The sequence below is a fragment of the Lactuca saligna genome, chromosome 6 (genome assembly GCF_052625555.1).
Source record: "Lactuca saligna cultivar CGN05327 chromosome 6, ASM5262555v1, whole genome shotgun sequence".
In the NCBI taxonomy this organism is placed as follows: Eukaryota; Viridiplantae; Streptophyta; class Magnoliopsida; order Asterales; family Asteraceae; genus Lactuca; species Lactuca saligna.
The window spans coordinates 107,019,542-107,034,922 of record NC_136422.1 but is presented as its reverse complement, the minus strand read 5'-3'; the positions used below and the strand labels follow the sequence as shown (position 1 = coordinate 107,034,922).

General features: G+C 36.7%; 1 non-coding gene across 1 annotated transcript; it reads right to left on the bottom strand.

The window, feature by feature from the left end:
* Positions 1-8,966: 8,966 nt before the first annotated feature.
* On the bottom strand, positions 8,967-9,073 carry LOC145003568 (small nucleolar RNA R71). Its single transcript, XR_013662024.1, has one exon. It is a non-coding gene; the product is annotated as a small nucleolar RNA R71 (small nucleolar RNA).
* Between the last annotated feature and the right edge of the window lie 6,308 nt (positions 9,074-15,381).

The following is a 15,381-nucleotide window of genomic DNA, read 5'->3' as shown; positions in this document are numbered from 1 at the left end:
TTTGTTACGTTACCACATGAAGTCATCTGCCCCCGAACGTTTCCGCCGTTCAGGTTTGGGGGTGTGACATTATCATTAGAGACTCATTCAGGATTTCTCCAAGATCGATGTTCCCTTGACCCGACTGACCAAGAAGCGGTGACTTTTTGCTAGGGGCCTGAGCAGCAGACAACTTTTGAGACTCTTAGGCAGCGGTTGTGTGAGGCGTCAATTCTAAACCTTCCAGAGGGTGTTGATGACTTTGTGGTTTATTGTGATGCCTCGATCATGGGTTGGGGTGTAGTGTTGATGCAACGGGGTCGCATGATCTCTTACGCTTTGATGCAGTTGAAGCCTTATGAGGCGAATTATCCGATGAATGATTTGGAGGTAGGGGGTGTGGTTTTTGCCCTCAAGATTTGACGACATTACATCTATGGGGTATGGTGTACCATTTACACGGATGACAAGAGCCTAAGGTACTTGATGGATCAGCGGAATCCGAATATGATGCAGCGTCGATGTTTGGATGTGGTGAAGGATTATGATTTTGAGATCCCTCACCACCTGGGGAAGCCCACTGCAGTGTCTGATGCTCTCAGCCACAAGGAGGTTGCAACTTTGATCCGAGATATATTCTTGAGGATGACAATGATTACTCCTTTTTTGGACCGGATTCGAGAGACACAAGTTGATGCTATGAAGGAAGAGCACCGAAAGAGCGAGCGAATTGTGGGTCAGGTGGCTTCCTTCGATTATGATAGTCGCGGATTGTTGACTCTACATCAGAGAGTTTGGGTTTCGTATTGGGTCAGTGTGTGCCAAGTTCTGATGGAGGAGCCTAATATGTCAAGATTCTCCATTCATCCCAGGGCAACGAAGATGTATAGGGATCTTCATACTGATTATTGGTGGCCCTGCATGAAGCGGTATGTAGCATGGTTTGTGGAGAGGTGGTTGACTTGTAGGAAATTCAAGGCCGAGCATTAGCGACATCTAGAAAGATGCAGCTATTGGAGATTACCGTATGGAAATGGGAAGACATCACCACGGATTTTATCACGAATTTTACTAGGACTGTGCGTGGAGTGGATTCTATCTGGGTCATTGTGGATCGGTTGACCAAGAGATACATTTTATCTCAATCTAGGAGAGTATCTCTACTGAGAAGCTAGCCAAGATTTATGTTCGGGAGGTGGTGGCACGTCATGGGGTGTTAGTATCAGTGGTTTTTGACCGAGATCTTCGTTTTACTTCCAGATTTTCGGAAGCGGTTTCATGACAAGATGGGCACTCATCTTCATTTCAGTACAACATTTCATCCCCAGTCCAATGGTCAGGGTGAGAAGACTATTTAGGATCTTGAGGACATGTTGCGAGCGTGTGTGTTAGATTTCAGTGGGAGGTGGGATACGTATCTTCTGTCGGCAGAATTATCGTATAACAACAATTATCATGTCATCATCGATCAACCTCCTTTTGAGATTCTCTACTGGAGGAAGTGTGGGACCCCGATTTGTTGGGGCGGGGTCGGTCAACGAGTCAATGGGAGTACCGAGGTGGTGCTCAAGACCATTGAGCTGATTCAGCAGGTTCGGAGCAGGCCTCAGACAGCTTAAAGTTGGCAGAAGAGCTATACCGACATGCACCGGTCAAAATTTGATTTCTAGGTGGGAGATATGTTTCTCCTAAAGGTGTCACCTTGGAAATATGTCATCCGGTTCAGGAAGCGGGGAAAGTTGGGCCCCAGGTATATTGGTCCCTTAAGGGTTTTGGCTCGGGTGGGCTGGGTAGCTTATCGTCTTGATCTTCCAGTCGAGCTCAGTCAGATTCATAACACTTTTCTTGTATCTTAGCTACGGAAGTGTTTAGTGGATGATTCCGTAGTTGTACCTTTAGAGGATATTTAGGTGGATGACCGCCTGAATTACATTGAGAGACCGGTGGCAATTTTAGATTGGAAGATGAAAACCTTGATGAACAAGGTTTTGGAGCTGGTATAGGTGCAGTGGCTGCACCGCAAGGGGTCTGAGTGGACGTGGGAGCCTAAGGAGGAGATGAGGGAGCATTATCCCGAGATGTTTGAGACAGCGGACTTTGAGGATGAAGTTTGATCCAAGTGGGGGATAATTGTAATGCCCGATGGTTCTAAGGTATTATTTAATTACTTAATCATTTATCTAATTGTTTAATTATGCTAGTTGTGTGAGCTTAGTGGTACTGAGCCTTATTTGCATGGGCTTGCTGAGGTCGTACGATGGGCATAAGCCTGGTGTACGCTGGCGTAGTGGTCCATTAAGGAATGCATAGGCATGCATGTACGCTTAGCGTTCGAAGAGGTACGCGCTACGTAAAAGGCCAGGACCAAAAACCCTAATTTTTAGGGTTCAAGTATATAATGTCATTAAATCCCATGGGTTAGCCTCCTTATCAGCATCTCTTGTCCAAAAACCCTAAAATCGACCCCTTTATCATCTTGGTGTGTTCTTGACCTTGTGGAGTGCATTTTTGGTAGTTTGGTGCCATGGAAATTAGAAGAAGAATTTGGTGAAGGAGAGTTGTTGGAGTTAAGCTTGAAGATCCGAGTTATCTTCATCATTTGGCACACATTTGAGGTATAAAGCTCAGAACTTGCTTTGTTAATGCTTAGATCTTCTTTGTTTAAGTTTGTGGGTCTTTTTGGTCTCATATATCAAATCTTGTGAATTATTGTCATTTCTAGAGCTTAGAGTTGCTACTCTTGGTGTTCATTTGGTCATTGAGTCATAAATTTTCCATCTTTGAGGCTTTGAATCATCCAAGCATGAGTTTGGGTTCATTTTATGGAAGTAGTGTTTAATATTTTGAGATTTGGTTCATTTGGGGCATGCAAAGCCACCAAGTTTACAATGTTATGGTTTAAGACACTTCATATGACTCAGATCTATGACTGGAGCACTAGGTCTTAAGGATCTAAGTGCTTTTCGGGTTTATGGCTTAATGGGTGAGTACACTGAACGTACTGATGGGTTTTAAGTATTATAACACTCCTATGATGTACATGCAACCCTATAAACCTTGGATCTATGTTTTACTATTCAAAGGTTCATAACCTATCTAGCATACATGGGGAACTATTAAACATAAAAGCTAGTAAGAGATACATACCTTTTGTTGTTGGAATTCTTTTGAGAACCTTGTGAGCCTAGCACCCCAAATGTGATGCCTCAAATGCTTCACACAACACCAAATACTCTTGGAATAACTTAGAGAGAATTGCAACACACTTTGAAATCGACTATGCCCTCTTGTTCTTTCTAGTGGTCGATTTTGGTAGCTAACATATCCCTTTTATAGTGTGTCACAAGTAGGGTTACACCATGTAAACCCTAAATTATATGACTTTCTATTTCTTAGATCCATGGGTTCAAAACAACCATGGAGCATCTATGGAGTATCTCATGGGTTTTAGTCCAACTCAATACACCATGGACTACAAGCCCACTATTAAAGAAATGGATGATTACACAATTATCCCATATATATTTAATTAGTCTCCTTTTGATCACAAAATTAATTCTAAATTAATTCTTGATCAATACTAATTAAATAACATTGTTAATATATTAGAACTTATAATATATTAATAAACCATAAGTGTCATTTCTCTCATTTTAGTCTACCCAAGTGCGTGATGCCATGCAACCCAAATGAACCATGCCAAACCGGGTCAAGTACATACCAGAAATAGTTATAAACTTAGACATCTTATCCAACAGTCTACCACTTGGATAAATCTAATAACTATTACTGCAAATATGACTTTAGGAACAAATCAGCAATCGTAGCTCTTTCAAGGTCTCTCGAAACTGAGATGATGATGATACGCCATTTAAGATAAGTGATCATAAAATCCTCTTCTCTCATGATATTAGCCGGACAAATACATGAAACAATGTCGTACTTATTATCCAACAGTTTGTTTCCTGATTTCCGATTTGTTTGACATAGAACTTAATCGAACACCTCAATTTAGTTCTGACCGGGCCTGGTACATAGGTCAAAACAAAATCATCAAGGGTCTAGATATCATTTCTAATCCAAGAAGGAACAAATAAACTTCGAATCATATGCTTTTTCTACTACTTGTTGAATTATACACCAAGGCACGTTTTATAACATCGAGTTACCAATGCATTTTTGTACAATCAATGTATAACCAACTCATAGTCAACAACTCATATCTCTAGGTTTGAAGACTTATATGATATTACCATCTCACGATCACTCGAAATAAATTCCATGAAGTGATACAAGTGAGCGTGGGTTGAATCCAATACTCAGAACTTATGATCACTCATGAGTGTCGTAGCAACTCTTGCTATGTCCAACAACTTAGACATCTACAAGCCAACTTCATGACAGCCTTGATTCATATCTACTTCCAACATATGATCGACTGTGGAGATTTTGAATAATATGATATAGCATAACATAATTATTCTGGAAGTCAAAACATGCAAAATGAAATGATAGTAAACGATTGACAAAAGATAGCAACACTTATACTAATAAATAAACAACAACTTTTATTTATCATCAAATGTCAATTACATTTTACAAATTTCAAAAACTATCTAACTACTAAAACTAATATCATCCTTCAGCCCTATACGCCTCACATGGTGGAGATGCTTAACCCTACTCAGCCCTTCGTATGGGGATCTGTTGGGTTCTCATCCAATGATAACCTCTTTGCCGCGAGGAGTCCTTCTTCTATTCGATATCTGATAAAATGGTATTTTCTGTCGATGTGTCTGGACCTCCCGTGATCCCTTGGTTCCTTCGCTAAGGCAACTGCACTTTCACAATCACAGAAAATTTCCATAAGCTCCTTTATAGCTGGTACAACTCCAGGGTCTCCAATGAAGTTCTTCAGCCATATTTCCTCCTTCGCCGCTTTACTCGCTGCTATGTACTCTGATTCACAAGTCGAATCAGCTACCGTCTCCTGCTTGGAACTTTTCCAAGTAATTGCTCCTCCATGTAATGTAAAGACCCAACCTGACTGAGAGCAGAAATTATCCCTATCAGTCTGGAAGCTAGCATCACTATACCCAACCACTCTCAAGTCATCACCCCCACCGAAGGCAAAAACCCAGTCCTTAGTCCTTTGGAGATACTTGAGAATGTTCTTTACCCTAGTCCAATGAGCCTTGCCAGGGTTCCCCTGATATCTGCTGACCATGATCAAAGTAAAAGCCACATCAGGACGAGTACAAGTCATAACATACATGATTGAGCCTACAGCATAAGCATACGGTACTCAACTCATTTCAGCTATCTCAGCCTCTGTACTCGGGATGTGAGTCTTACTCAGCTTAGCGTTATTCTGGATTAGTAAATCTCCTTTCTTGGAGTCCTACATGATGAACCTATTCAACACCTTATCCAAGTAAGTACTCTGACTAAGTCCAATTACTCTTGTACTCCTTTCTCTTAATATCCTTATCCCTAGGATATAGGCAGCTTCTCCAAGGTCCTTCATAGCAAGCACTTCCCAAGCCAGGACTTCACCTCATGCAGAGTTGGGATGTCATTTCCTATGAGTAGTATGTCATCCACATACAATACCAAAAAGCTAACTACACTCCCACTAGCTTTGACATATACGCAAGACTCATCTTCACTTCTCAAGAAACCAAACTCTTTGACCTTTTCATCGAAACAAAGATTCCAGCTGCGAGATGCATGTTTCAATCCATAAATGGATTTCTCAAGCTTGCACACTCTATTTGGGTTCTCCACCTGACAAAACCCTCTGGTTGACTCATGTAAACATCCTCAGCCAACTTTCCATTTAGGAAAGTGGTTTTGACATCCATTTGCGATATATTATAATCATAAAATGCAGCAATGGATAGCATGACCCTAATAGACTTTATCTTCGCAACTGGTGAGATGGTTTCATCATAATCAATACCTTAAGTCTGAGTCAAACCCTTCAAAACTAGTCGCGCCTTATAAGTATGCACTTTACCATCCATGTCGGTCTACTTCTTGAAGATTCACTTGCACCCGACTGTCTTACGGTCGGGTACATTGTCAACCAAGTTCCAAACTTTATTATCATACATGGACTGTATCTCGCTGTCCATAGCCTCCTTCCATTTAGCAGACTCTGGGCCTGCCATGGCATCCTTAAAGCTATTAGGTTCATCCAAATTTACCAGTATACTATCACTGATAAGTGTATCAACTTCTGTAGTAATAAGGAAATCATAGTAATGCTCAGGTGCATTCCTAACCCTCGTGGAACGCCTCATAGGTACAGACTCGTCAATCGGATCAACATGAGTTTCCTCCTCTGGTTGATTTCTAGGGTTTGAGTTTCCTTCATCACTTGACTCTTGAATTTTTTCAAGGTCAACTTGCCTCCCACTATTTCCTTTGCTTATGAATTCTCTCTCGCGAAAGACCCCACTTCTTGCCACAAAGACCACATTCTCACTGGGTTTGTAGAAGAGGTAACCAAAGAATTTCTTTGGGTAGCTGATGAAAATACACCTCTCACTTCAAGGTTCAAGCTTATCATGAGTCTCGCGTCTCACGAAAGTCTCACAACCCCAAATCTTGATGTGGTCCAAATTAGGAACTTTCCTACTCCACATCTCATGAGGTGTGATATGTGCATAATTAATTAATTATTTAGCATATATTCTTAGTTGTTTTTGATTAATTATGTGAATAATGTGGACAAAAGGTACTTAAAATGTTGTGAATTGTGTTTTCAGTCCAAAAGATATGCTTGGAAGCAAAAAGGAGAAAAGGGAAGCAATTGAAGATCAAAGAGTGAAAGAAGGTGATATACTCGGCGAGTAGATCGACCCTACTCGGCGAGTACACGAGGATATTCCAGAAGATAAATACGACTGCTGATTCAAGACGGATAAGTATCTACTCGGCGAGTTGACTCTGCTACTCGCCGAGTACACCCTGTTTTGGGATATCTATAAAACACGAATCCTTATCTCATGGGATCATACTCCGGGCAATTTTTGAAGGTTTAGCTGCGACGAAGAGACCCAGAAGACGCTAAGGAACCCTAAGCTTCAATATTTGGAAGAATTCAAGCAATTAGGTTAATTCTACCACTTAGACTTAGGAATTGAATATGTTTGCTTTAGTAAACTTTATTTTTATGTTTGTTTCTACTGCAATTATGAGCTAAATTCGTTTTTGTTTCTATTTGGGGAATACCAAAGAACTCCTATGGTTTGATTATTGATTATTGCTTAATTGTCTATTGGTATTAATTTATTAAATTAAGTTTGTTAAAGAACCTTATGTATTAATCACTACTATTTTCTGTTAATTGGAAGGCAATTAGGTTGCATGAACATCACTTAATTGTTAACCTCATATGTCTATGTGAATGCTAAACCATATGCTTAGAAGTAATGATTATGAAACTAAGATTAATAAGAAAATAGGAAGATTAATGTGTGAGCTTATTTGAGAAACCATCAACAAGAGGTTAATTGAATTAATAACTTAATTGACCATTACAAATCTTATTTAATCCAAATAATTAATCTAGGGAATTAATTAGTTTAAACACTTGATCAACGCTTAAATTAGTTAATTGTCTAAGGGTTAGGAGTAATGAATATGAACCTAACTATTATAATTGGTAACCAATAGCAATTAATCTACCTTAAACTTAAATAACCATAGGAGTGAATTGCTTGAACCTAAATAGAAACATCTTTATCAAATTTGGTGAATATTTGTTGCTTTAGTTAATCAGTTAATTTAGTTGTCTAAGTTTCTAGTCTTGCAAAACTAGAGAAAAACCCTTTACTTTTATTATTTGTTTTAGTTAAAATTAGCTATTAGTTTAATTTTCCGTTCCCTGAGTTCGATACCTTACTTATCAATCTATACCACTTAAAGACAGGTTCACTGCCTTTGTATGCTCAAATTATTAATAAAAAGTAGGGATAAAACTAGTTGGTTTTACACACATCAAGTTTTTGGCGCCGTTGCTGGGGAACGGTTCTAAATAATTAAGCTAATTCCTAATTTTTTCGATCCTTTGTGTGAGTTACTTGCATAAAGTTCATTTATTGCAATTTAGTAATTAGTAATTAGGTTTTAGTATCTGTTTTAGTTAGTTTAAAACTTAGAATTTTTTTTTTGAAATACCACTGATACTCGCCGAGTGCAATCGCACCTACTCGACGAGTAGCAGTTTAGTCAGCAGTAGATTTTCTCTATAGTTACAATCTTTTTGTTCTGTTTACGCTTTTTATTTGATTGATTTCAGGACTTTCATGACCAGAGGAGCAAACACACCACTGGTACCCCTGTTTGAAGACCCCGAATACGCATTGAAAAGAAACAAAGGGAAGGACGTGGGGAGTTCAAGCACACCAAAGAAATCACCATTGTCCAACTTGAAGACTGTTTTTGGGAAAAAGAAGAGCAGTAAATCAGGAGCTTCTAGCGCTTCTTTGATAATTGAGGAGCCAATTCAAGAAGATATTGGGTACGAGACCGAGGAAGAAGAGGAGGCAACGTACGAGCAAGAAACCGAGTCGGAGGAAGAGTTAGCGTTCACTATGGCTAACATTGATGAAATCCCCATGGGAGAATGGAAGAAGAGGATGCGCGACGACCATGGCCCGGGACTTGTGCAACCCGCAATTCCCGTGACTGCTACCTTCGAGCTAAAAGGTCATATCCTAACTTCACTCAAGGAAATACCTTTCTATGGGAAAGATCATGAAGATGCCTACAAACATTTGGATGAAGTCAATGATGTTGCTGATTACTTCAATATTCCAAATATAACCCGCGAAACTCAACTACTTCGTATGCTTCCGGTAACCTTCAAGGGTGCTGCTAAAGACTGGCTCAAGTCACTTCCCCCCGGATCAGTCACTACTTGGGCCAGAATGAAGGAAGAATTTATTGATCACTTTTGCCCACCATCCAAGATAGCCAAACTGAAGAAGGCCATTGCAAACTTTGAACAACAAGCTGGAGAGTCTTTATATGAAGCATGGGAGCGGTACAAAGGTCTGCTAAGAAACTGCCCACACCATGATCTAAACAGCCAGCAAGAAGTTTCCATCTTCTATGATGGAGTCAATGTCACAACCCGGCAGTTGCTAGACTCGCAAGGCCCACTTACAAAGAAGCCACCCCCGGTGATTAAAGAGTTGATTGAAGAATTCTCTAAACACTCTAGAGAATACCACAACCCTAGGAATGATGTCACGAGGGGAGCCGCGTATGCTGCTACTAAAGATTTATCTGCGGTCATGGCCATGTTAAAAACCATGGATAGGAGAATGGACAAAATGGATCAAACTATCCATTTTCCAAGGTTCATAACCTATCTAGCATACATGGGGAACTTTTAAACATAAAAGCTATTAAGAGGTACATACCTTTTGTTGCTGGAATTCCTTTGAGAAACTTGTGAGCCTAGCACCCCAAATGTGATGCCTCAAATGCTTCACACAACACCAAATACACTTGGAATAACTTAGAGAGAATTGCAACACGCTTAGAAATCGGCTATGCCCTCTTGTTCTTTCTAGTGGCCGATTTTGGTAGCTAACATATCCCTTTTATAGTGTGTCACAAGTAGGGTTACACCATGTAAACCCTAAATGACATGACTTTCCATTTCTTGGATCCATGGGTTCAAAACAACCATGGAGTATCTCATGGGATTTAGCCCAACTCAATACACCATGGACTACAAGCCCACTATTAAAGAAATGGATGATTACACAATTAGCCCATATATTTAATTAGTCTCCTTTTGATCACAAAATTAATTCTAAATTAATTCATAATCAATAGTAATTAAATAATATTATTAATATATTAGAACTTATAACATATTAATAAACCATAAGTGTCATTTCTCTCATTTTAGTCTACCCAAGTGCATGATGCCATGCAACCCAAATGGACCATGCTAAACTGGGTCAAGTACATACCAAAAATAGTTATGGACTTAGACATCTTATCCAACACGTACAAGCCAGTCCGCACAACGTACAATCCATGTAGCCTGTACGCTTATCGTACAGTTGATTCCACCCAACGTACTCAATGGATTTGGGCTTCGCGTCTTTTAGGCCTCAGATGGGCTATATTCTTGGACTATGTGTCTTGGGCATTAATGGGCCATCTGGAATCGAATCTTTCAGCTATGGAAAAATTATTAGGCCTTAGGCTAAGGCCCATGTGAAGGTATTGGGCCCAATTGTAAATTGGGCCATATGTTGGACCTTGAAGGATTGTTTAACTTTTGGGCCATTGGATTTTGATTTAGGGTTTCATTCCTGGACCAAATTATGATAGGGGTAAAATAGTATTTTTACCCCAAGTAGGGATTTTTGGTTATGATGTAGATCCCAAATGTTAATCAACTTTTATTTGGTAATTGATAGCTTAGGGAACTATAGGACCAATAGTTAGGGATCATTCGTTTCGTTCAACTTTTCGAGGTGAGTTTTCCTCATTGGGTTTAGCGGGTCTAAGGCACCAAGGCTGACCTTTGATGATTATGCTGATATACTTGTTGTATGTGTGATACTTGTATGTTTTTGTATATGTTTGCTAATCCGGGCGGGGCCCGTATTACGAGTGTGGGCAATGCCTGTATCTCATTGGGCGAGGCCCGTTATGCGAGTGTGGGTGAGGCCCCATTATGTGATATGTTTGGTATGCGGTATCTTGGGGAACTCACTAAGTTTTGTACTTACAAATTTTAGTTTGTGTTTCAGGTACTACTGGTTCCAAGGGGAAGGGCTCGAGTTGACTGCACCACACACACCATGGCGATTCCGCATTTGATATTACTCTGATTTTGATAGATTTGATATATTGATTTTGTTGAGATGTATGGATTATATTTGAAAATACTATTTCATCTATTATAAAAATGAAATTTTTGGGACCATAGTTTTAGATGTTACAGAATTGATACATTTGTGTAGCCATAGTAGGATAGTAGTAACTAGCGGGTAAATGAATGCATTGATTGAGTGAAGGTCGATAACAAGTTGGTGATGGAATGTTTGGTGATTGAGGGTTTGGAGATGAAAGATTTAGTGATGGAAGTTTTGAAGATTTTTTTTGTTTCTTCTTGGGGTTTTGTTTTGACTGGGTGAAGACATTTTGTATGGTAAATTTAGAGTTTTTGTGAGAGAGAATAAATGATATTTTGTGTGTGTGAAATGTTGAGAGTGTAGTGTTTATTTATAATGTTGGATAAAAATTTGAAAACCGGTTTTTCTTTTGGGTAAAAAACAGATTTTTTTTAAAATGAGGAATTTTTAAGTTCTGAAAAAAAAAAGTCAAAAGTAGTTTAATGTTGGTCAATGTACAACACCAAATCATCAATCCCAACCTCCTCTTGCTTTCTCTCTCATCTCATTGTGCTATCGGCGAAAGCCAGGTGCAGTGTATAGTGACCTTAGCGAGGCCCAGCGAGTTGGGTGTAGCATACGACTCCGTGTAGCCTTAAAATGCTTACCCTTTCATACTCATTAAAACCTTTTTTTCTCTTGAAATAAATGATTTTACTATCCAAACCGATTGTATCTTTAATATCTTTTTATTGGAAAAGAGGAACTTTTATTAAAATTACTAGTTAGAAAATAATCAAAGAAATATAATATCAACTTTATCAGGTTGTCTTATTTTTTTAAAATTTTTTTAAGTTACATTAGGTAAACCAAAAAAGTAATTTATAAATTAGTTTTTTAAAAGACTATTTAGAGTATAGTTTCAACAAATTTATTGTGTGATTTTTTAAATTCTCTCAAATATGACATTTATTAATCATATAATACTCAATCTTCTAAATATCTTTTTATAAATCTATATTATTTACATATTTCAGCTACTTTTACCACATATCATTTTTTTATCGGTTAACAAAAATTTTTACAACTTGTTTGTCAATCATAATCTAATATCTAAATTCAGGTTTGTACTCAAGCTCACCAATCTAGTTTTTTTTTTCTATCTATTACAAAGTCATAAAAATAAAGAACATGGTTTTAAATGACCTTGTTTCAAAATTTTCGTAACATCCGTATAAAAGCTTGGATGATTGTATAAAGACATTGATTTACATGATTATTACCCGAAACTTATTTCAAGAATTATTTTTATGGTCTAACGGTATTTGGTGTTATTATTTCTCATTGATGTTGAGGGTTCAAATTCTATAATTGACATAAATAGAATAATTTATGAGTAATTTTATAGTATATTTGCTGTTTAAAAAAAATCACCGAAAGAAAAAAATAATCAATGAATTCAATTTAATAAAATGGCAAAAATATATTATAGTTGTCTACATTTCAGCCAAAATATAAATCAAAACAGAAATTATCAATATTAAAGTCATATTAAACTATAAAATTTGGACTATTTTTTTTTAAACTGGTAAAAACTACTGTTTGTTAGTTAGATATCGTAAATATCGTATCCAATTAGATACTCATAAACGTTTATGGTAAGGTATTGTGTGGTAGTCTTTAGTTGGAAGGTTCTAGAAGTTGGTCGAAACACTCAAAGGGTGATGATGATGAAAGGGCCTTGACTATTAATTGTCGGCCAATAAATTGTTTTCCCAACCATAATTCAATTGAAAATTAGAAATTTGTTGTAAAGGTCAACTACTTATATTAAAGGGTTACGTTTATATCACATGTATATTTTTTTTTTCTACCGGTTGTCTTATATTCTCACCATAGTGTGTATTTTAGCAAATACCCTCCTTTTTACACCTCACTCAAAACTAGCACCACAAGTTTCTCCTAAAGCCAAAAAAGACCCCTACTTCGGTGTGGAGCACCTGTCATCGGAAACTCGCTAATCTGAAAACCTCACAAGGTTTGGTATATGCTCTTTTTCTCTCTGTAGAATTTGTAACTCATGCCATGAAAATGAGGATCATATATTCATTATTTCTCCCAACATAAAGGAGGCGTGGTTCGCTTTAATACTTTGATGGAAATAAGGTGTCAACTGGTCTTGATGTTATTCAGAAATCAATCATACTAGTGTTCCGGTGTTTGCAAGTTTCAAAATCAAAAGATTTACAATTCAAACCCAAATCTCACACACTCCTGGCAAACGAGATGCAATTGTTACCTCACATCTGGATAAACAACAAGAAAAGAAAATGAAGAATTATGATTGAGCATGTTGGTGTTGCAATCTTATTCAAGAATATACAGAAAAAAAATCTATTATCATAAATAATTGTATTCGGTTTCTTTTTCCATCATTTTTCACTTTGTATCTCTAGCTCTTGCTAGTTTTTCTTTTAATATAATTTTCGGCCGTTCAATTTTTTTCTCATTTAAGTTGTAATATGTTTTTTTTAATAAATGTTAGTTATGTTATTAGACTTAGAAAAACTCTTCCACTATCATTACTAGTTAATTTTTTGACCATTTAACCGAGTTTGTTTGCAGATAAATATATACGACATGTATTTGACATTAAAATGTTAAAATCATAGAACATAACCAAGTTTCATTTTTTTATAAAAAAAATATATCACTTAGATCATCTTCATCTATTCTAATAAATGAATGTTTTTTTGTCACATGTTAAGTTCTCATTTAATTTGCCAAATATCATTTTGTGATTATTTTGAATTAATTTCTTTTTTATATGTCATTTTATGAGTTTTTCGATTTTATTAAATTCAACATAATATTTTAATATAATAATTGCAATAAATATAGTAATAAATGAATATCAATTTCATTAATAAACTTACATTTTAATTTCAAAAATTTCAAATTAAAGCTCAGTAGTTTCTTTTTTTTTTTATTTAAATTATTTGTTTAATATTAAAAGATAAAAAAAACATTCAATTAAAATAATTTATTATTTTTCTTATTTTCTTATAAATTCAAAATTTTCAAATATTTTTATCCTTATATCTAATATTTTTTTAAATTAACTTAATAAAAAGTAAATAAAAAATTTTAAATTTATTTAGAAGTCAAAATTGTTGTAAAAGTCAACTATAATATGCAAATTTAATTATTCATAAATAGTTAGAGGGCTTTGGCTAAAAAACTATTTAAAATTATTGTTAGAACAAGATATATTACTCTATTACAATGAAACGGTTTTAAAGTTGAAAATATTATTTAAACGATAAATATAATTGATAACAAAATGTTTCAAAGTTCTTAACGAAAAAGACAATCGAAGGTTAGGATAACATAGCCTTCCAATTTCCAAAAACATGCATCTAAGAGACTATTGTTCGTCTTTAATACTGAGAATGTTGAAATACATGAATAATATATGAGTAAATTACACGATTTGTGGTTATGGTTTGGTATAATTTGTATACATTATCTTTAATTGTTTTTTTTTTTTTTAATTCGGACACTATAAATGAACCGAACGAGCACGAATAAGGGTTATTCATGTTAGTTCGGTTTAAATTAGCTAAACAACAACAACAACAACAACAAAAAAAAAAAAAAAAAAACACCCGAATACGAACAATTTTCTTGTTCATACTCATTCATTTAACAAATTACATTGTTCATATTTGTTTGGGTATGTTCGTGAATGATGTGCCTCCGGGTTCATTCTCCATAGACTGCTATTACGAATGAATCCTTAGAAGTAATGAAGCCTGGAGACATAAACAATTCGTAAGCCGTTGACTGGGAGGAATTCCTGGGCTAACGCTCTGATGATAAAGTCAGGGATATATCCAAGAAATAGATCGTAATTCGTATATCTCTTGCGATGAAATGATAACGTACCTTGTTAAATTGTTTGGATAACCATATATAATCGATACGAGGGTGGCGAGCCCTTCATCTACCGAGTAGGCAGGAAGTCCTATCACATTAATGTTTTAACATACAAAAGGTACATCGATATGTCCTTTGTAGCCGTTCGACAACTGTTTCTTGTGTATCTAAGGAGCCGTTAAATGTCAATCGCCATACATGTTGTGCTAATTTCCTTTGATGGGGATATAAAAGGAATGTGTGGCTGGTCTTCTCAGCCACCATCCCTCAGAGTGAAACCCTAAAAAGAGTGTACCCTCGTTCTTTGGCCATTGTGTGTGTGTTCTAAGCTTGGTGGTGCCATTTCAAGGTTGCAAAGGAGAAGAAGAGCTTGTTGGAGAGGATAGAAGTGGTGCTCAAGTGTAGATATGAGCTTTGCAAGGGCTAAAGCTTCATTTCCAGGTATAAAGTTCGGATCTTGTCACTTGGTTCGTGTTGTATGCTTAAAAGGTCATTTTCTAGGGTTTAAGTCCCAAAGGTAGATACTTTTGTGCAAATGGCCTCCATAAGCTTAGATACTTCATATTTCTGATCTATTGGAGTTGTAGAC